Source organism: Sus scrofa, chromosome 8 (genome assembly GCF_000003025.6).
Source record: "Sus scrofa isolate TJ Tabasco breed Duroc chromosome 8, Sscrofa11.1, whole genome shotgun sequence".
NCBI lineage: Eukaryota > Metazoa > Chordata > Mammalia > Artiodactyla > Suidae > Sus > Sus scrofa.
Genome location: NC_010450.4, coordinates 69,875,083 through 69,880,750, shown reverse-complemented (window position 1 = coordinate 69,880,750; position 5,668 = coordinate 69,875,083). Strand labels below are relative to the sequence as shown.

The window sequence follows — 5,668 nt, the reverse complement described above, 5'->3', positions numbered from 1 at the left end:
ATTATTTTTAATTTTTTTTTTTTAAGGCCGCATCTAGGCATGTGGAAGTTCCCAGGCTAGGGGTCGAATTGGAGATACAGCTGTCGCCTACACCACAGCTGCAGCAACACTGGATCCAAGTCATGTCTACAACGTACACCACAGCTCATGGCAAACTGGATGTTTAACCCACTGAGGCCAAGTATCAAACCTGCTTCTTTGTGGATAGTAGTCAGATTGTTTCCACTGTGCCAAGACAGGAACTCCCTTATCTACTAATTTTAATAAGAATTCCTCTGAAAATCAAAATTCAGCTGGCAATTAAGTATATGAAAAACAACAAATAACAGATGTGTCTTCAATGTTACTTTATCATTTTTTAAAAAAACATTTTTAACTTAAACATTTGAATTATTTATATTTATTGAAATACAAATATCAAAGAAATACATACTGTGCTAACTGTTCCATAGTTCCTAGAACTCAGTGGACTCAGGAGTTCATAGATTATGAAGCCCCAGTGCGACACCTGGAATGATAAATAAACGGAGAAGTGTGATAGAGTTTCAAAGACAAATGAGGATCATTAAAGAAAGAAAGTTTAAGTCAATTGCTATTTTGCTTCTGGGAAATGCCTCATTTTGGTTCCCAGCAAAATGGTCTGGGGAAGGCGAGGGAGAGGAAATGGGAGTGAACTTCTCAGGGCACGTGGCAGGGCCAGTCAAACCCACAGTCACATGGATGAGTGCCATATCCTCCACATTCTCACACCGCCTCCTCTCTTCACTCATGTCTCCTGGTCCAGCTCTCCCCATCTGCCCATAAAATCAATCCATCAGTGATACAAATAAAAAAAATTTAAGTACATAATATAAAAGTGGATGATATCATTAGCAGTGAATTCCCCCACTTGGAAATAAAGATTTCTCCAGCATTATCTGGCCAAAACAGAGCCCTTGATACTCCCTCAGTGAACCAGCTCATCCCCAAGGCTTCCTCAATTTGGTAAAAGTTACCACTATCTACCTAGTTGCTCCAATCAAAAGTCAAGGCCTTTATCACATCTGTAGTTGTATAATGATCATAACAATCTGATTTCACATTCATTTGAGTAATAAAAAAAATGGAAAAAAAAAGATACATGCACCCCTATGCTCATTGCAGAACTATTTATGATATCCAAGACATGGAAGCAAACCAAATGTCCATCAACAGAGGAAAGGATAAAGAAGACATGGGGGGGGTGTATGTGTATAAAATGCAATGATACTAAGCCATAAAACAGAATGAAATAATACCATTTGTAGCAACATGGATGGACATAGAGATTATCATATTAAGTGAAGTAAGTTGAACAGAGAAAGACAAATATGATATCCCTTATCTGGGAAATCTAAAAAAATGATATGAATGAACTAGCTTACAAAGCAGAAACAGACTCACAGAGTTCAAAAACAAATTACCAAAGGGGAAAGGTGGGTGGGGAATAAATTAGGAGTTTGGGATTAGCATATACACACTACTATATATAAAATAGATAATCAGCAAGGACCTACTGTATAGCACAGGGAACTCTATTCAATATTCTGTAGTAATCTATATGGGAAAAGATTTTGAAAAAGAATGGATATATGTATATATGTATAACTAAATCATTTTGCTGTACACTTGAAACTATTACAACATTGTAAATCAACTATACTCAAATATAAAATAAAAATTAAATTTAAAAAAAAAAAGTCAAGGCCTTATCCTCAGTTCCTCTCTTCCCTGCTACACTGCCATTTAATCTATCAGTAAGTCCTCTTACCTTCACTTTCAAAACATTTCTCAAACCCATCTGCATTTCTGTTTTCACCACTACGACCTTAGTCCAAACATCATCACCTCTCATTTGAAGACAACATCTAGAGTGATGATTTTAAAAATTAATCAGGAGTTCCCTTTGTGGCTTAGCAGATTAAAAACCCAACATAGTGTCCCTGAGGATGTAGCTTTGATCCCTGGCCTCGCTCAATGCCTTAAGGACCCAGCATTGCTGTAAGCTGTGACATAAGTCGCAGATGCAGCTTGGATCCAGGTATTGGTATGGCTGTGGTGTAGGCTGACAGCTACAGCTGCAATTCGACCCCAGCAGGGAACTTCCATATGCTTCAGATGTGACCCTAAATCGAAAAAAATCAATCAATCAATCAATAAAAGAAAAGAAAAATAAACAAATCAATCAAATCATATCACTGCCCTGCTTAAAAACTTTCCATGACTCCCCACTCTAACTAGAATAAAGTACTCCTTTAAATTACTGCTTATGACATCCCCTCAGGGTTGTCATAAAAGCCCATCTCTGCACTCAGGTGGTATGTAGGCAGCCCACACCTTTTTTCTGACGCTCAAATGTGCCATGTTCAGTTCTGTCTTAGGGTCTTGTTCTCAGCCTGGAAATCTCTGTCCCCAGAACCTTGCATGCCTGCACCTCAAAGCTCAAATATCATCACCATCCAATGAAGACCTTTTCTTTCTTTTCCTTTCCTTTCCTTTCCTTTCCTTTCCTTTCCCCTTTCCTTTTTTAGGGCCATGCCTGCCACATTTGGACATTCCTAGACTAGGGGTCAAAGTGGAGCCACAGCCACAGCAACTTGGAATTCAAGCCGTGTCTGCAACCTACACTGCACCTCACAGCAATGCCAGATACTTAACCCCCTGAATGAGCCAGAGATCAAACCCACATCCTCAGGGATACTAGTTGGATTCGCTACTTCTGAGCCATAATGGGAATTTCCATGGAGGCCTTTTCCATGTTAATTAATTAACATCCAAATTAATTTAACCCCATCAATATGAAATAATTCTTGTGATCCCAATCCCATGTAAACTCCAGTTGAGTGGGGATCACTGGTATTTTGGAGGCTTAGAACAGTCCAACACATAGTAGGCTCTTTAAAAGAATGCATGGAGGTATTTTGTCCAGTTTTTCCTCCCTAATCTTCCATCAGGATGACTAAAATGTAAGAAAAAAAAAAAAAAGATGACTAGGAAAGAGAACAAGAAATAACAACCTTAAGGAAAATAGAATAGTTCTTCCAGATTCAAGATTCAACATGAAATGAAGAGATAAAGGTACAACCTGCCAAATGAGATCTATGCAAAGCATGAGCAGGTGGAGATCAATGGAATGTCTATTGATTTTAATTAGTATGACTACCATGTAAATACTTTTGTTTGCTCTTATTGCTGGGGTGCTATTTTCCACTGTGGATTTGGGGTGCAATATAACTGCGCTTTGCAAAAATTATTAACATACATGAGGGATGGGATTAAGATGGCGGAATAGAAGGACTGGAGCTAAAAACAACAAAATTCATACCTAAAGGCTGAGCAATCTTCAACCAAATGGACCGGAAACCTACAAAAAGATATCCTACTCCAGAAAACAAAGAGGAGGACACATCAAGAGGTAGGAGGGGCGATTACACGATATAAACAACCCCATACCTCTTGGGTGGGAAGGTTCACAGAAACTGACCTACAGGAGTGAGAGTTCTGAGCCACACATCAAACTCTCACGTGCGGGGATCCGGCACTGGGAGAAAGAGCCCCGGAGCATCTGGCATTGAAGGCCAGTGGGGCTTGTGCACAGGAGCTCCACAGGACTGGGGGAAACAGAGACCCCATTCTTAAAAGGCTCTCACAGACTTTCACGTGCACTGGGTCCCAGGGCAAAGCAAAGTCTCCATGGGAATCTGGGTCAACCTGACTGCAGTTCTTGGAGGGCCTCCTGGGAAAACAGGGGTGAATGTGGCTTGTTGTGAGGGAAGGACATTGAAAGAAAAGCTCTCAGGATTCCCACTTTGGGAAAATCTGGCCCCACCCGTCAGCTTCAGCCTGAGAAGACCCAGGGCAAACAACAATACAGGTGGGATCACAGCCCTGCCCCTCAGTAAACAGGCTACCTAAAGACCCCTCAGGCACATAGCTGCCTCTAATCCCATCCAGAGACAAAGCCTCACCCACCAGAGGGATAAGAATCGGCTCCATCTACCAGTGGGCTGGCATCAGTCCCTCCCATCAGGAAGCCTACAGCAAGCCCCCCCCCCATACCAACTTCAGCCACAAGGGGGGCAGACACCAGAAGTAAGAGAGTCTATAACATACATGAAAAAAATGAAATAAAAGCATTACTCACTCTGTGACTACTGCCTCAGGGTCCAACTTCCCCCAAATGCTGTAAGTCTCTTCATTTGAGGGATCAAAACTTCTTTTTATTTTAGAAGGAAAGAGGTAGCAATTTAGATAATCATCCATTGAACACTTTGCATATAAAATAGAAATATACTTTATATATATCTGTGGTCAAGACCCACCAAAGTAGTGAGGAATTGCTCACTCTTGTTCTACATGTTCTTTATGAGTCACATATATTAAAGTTACCTGTGTAAGACTCCACTCAAAATGATGAGTCAAAAACTTTTTCCTTTGTTTTTTGAGCAGAGGTTTCTATTTACCTAAGATGTGTCCTTTTGTCTGCAGAAAAAAAGTTGAATGATATGAATAACAGCTTTGTTATCTCATTATCCAAGGCAAGCAAGAGAATGGCGAATTCCACATAAAATCGATCTCTGAGACTAGGAGGTAAGAAGTTGGTCACTGTGCTTAAGATATCAACTGATATCATTCTATAATTCCACAGGACTATGGACTAACTGTTGGAGAGCTCCAATTAAGTTGTTCTTAAGCTAGAAAATCTGCCATAATTCTGAGGACAAAAAAAAAAAAAAAAGTCAAAAAAAGACCTATGGAGTTCCTGTTGTGCATCTGAAACGAATCTGACTAGTATCCATGAGGATGCAGGTTTGATCCCTGGCATCACTCAGTGGGTTAAAGATCCAGCATTGCTGTGAGCTGTGGTGTAGGTCGCAGATGCGGCTCAGATCCTGCGTTGCTGTGGTTGTGGTGTAGGCCGGAAGCTACAGCTCTGATTCAACACCTAACCTGGGAACCTGTCGCAGATACAGCTCTAAAAGACAAAACAAAACAAAACAAAACAGTAAGTATAGTGAGAAAGAAAAGCAGTCATTCTGTTTGTCTGAAATAACTGTTTCAGACACCACTGCATCTTCCATCCAACCTCAGCCTTGTGACAAAGTACAACCCACAGGTCTAGTAAGCACTTATCTGTTCCTCCTAGAATTCCAGAGTTTCTGGCTATGTATTTTATCTCTATATTTACTGTTTGAGAAAAGGGAAGATGCTTCTAAAATGTGAAGCAATAACAGGAAACCATGAAAGGCAAAATGTTGTAATGGGGAAAAATCCCATACTGAGAATCAGAAACCTTGTTCCTAACCCTGTATCATGTCTCTGGTTTATTTAAAATGCTGTTCCCTGCTGATCTCCATCCACTCATGTATTACACATTTCTTCCTAGCCCTGATAGACCCCCTGATGTACATAGTTATCTGACATGTTCATTTTTCTGTTTTCTTATGTCCCTAACTAGAATGTAAGCTCCACTAAAGCAGGGATTTCCATTTGTCCATTGCTGTCTCCCAGCACCTGCAGCAGTGCCTGTCATGCAGTAGGTGCCTAACAGACATTTGTTGAGCGAATTGTTTAAATGCACCCAATATATTTGATCATCCTCTAATTGTCAGATGGAGAAAGAAACTGTCAAGGCTATTTTCTCCCCCCT

General features: G+C 40.5%; 1 long non-coding RNA gene across 1 annotated transcript; it reads right to left on the bottom strand.

Annotated features, from left to right (window-relative positions):
• Positions 204-4,764, bottom strand: LOC106504690. Its single transcript, XR_002346496.1, has 3 exons — positions 4,408-4,764; positions 4,163-4,234; positions 204-508 (listed from the first exon to the last, which is right to left on the bottom strand). It is a non-coding gene; the product is annotated as an uncharacterized LOC106504690 (long non-coding RNA).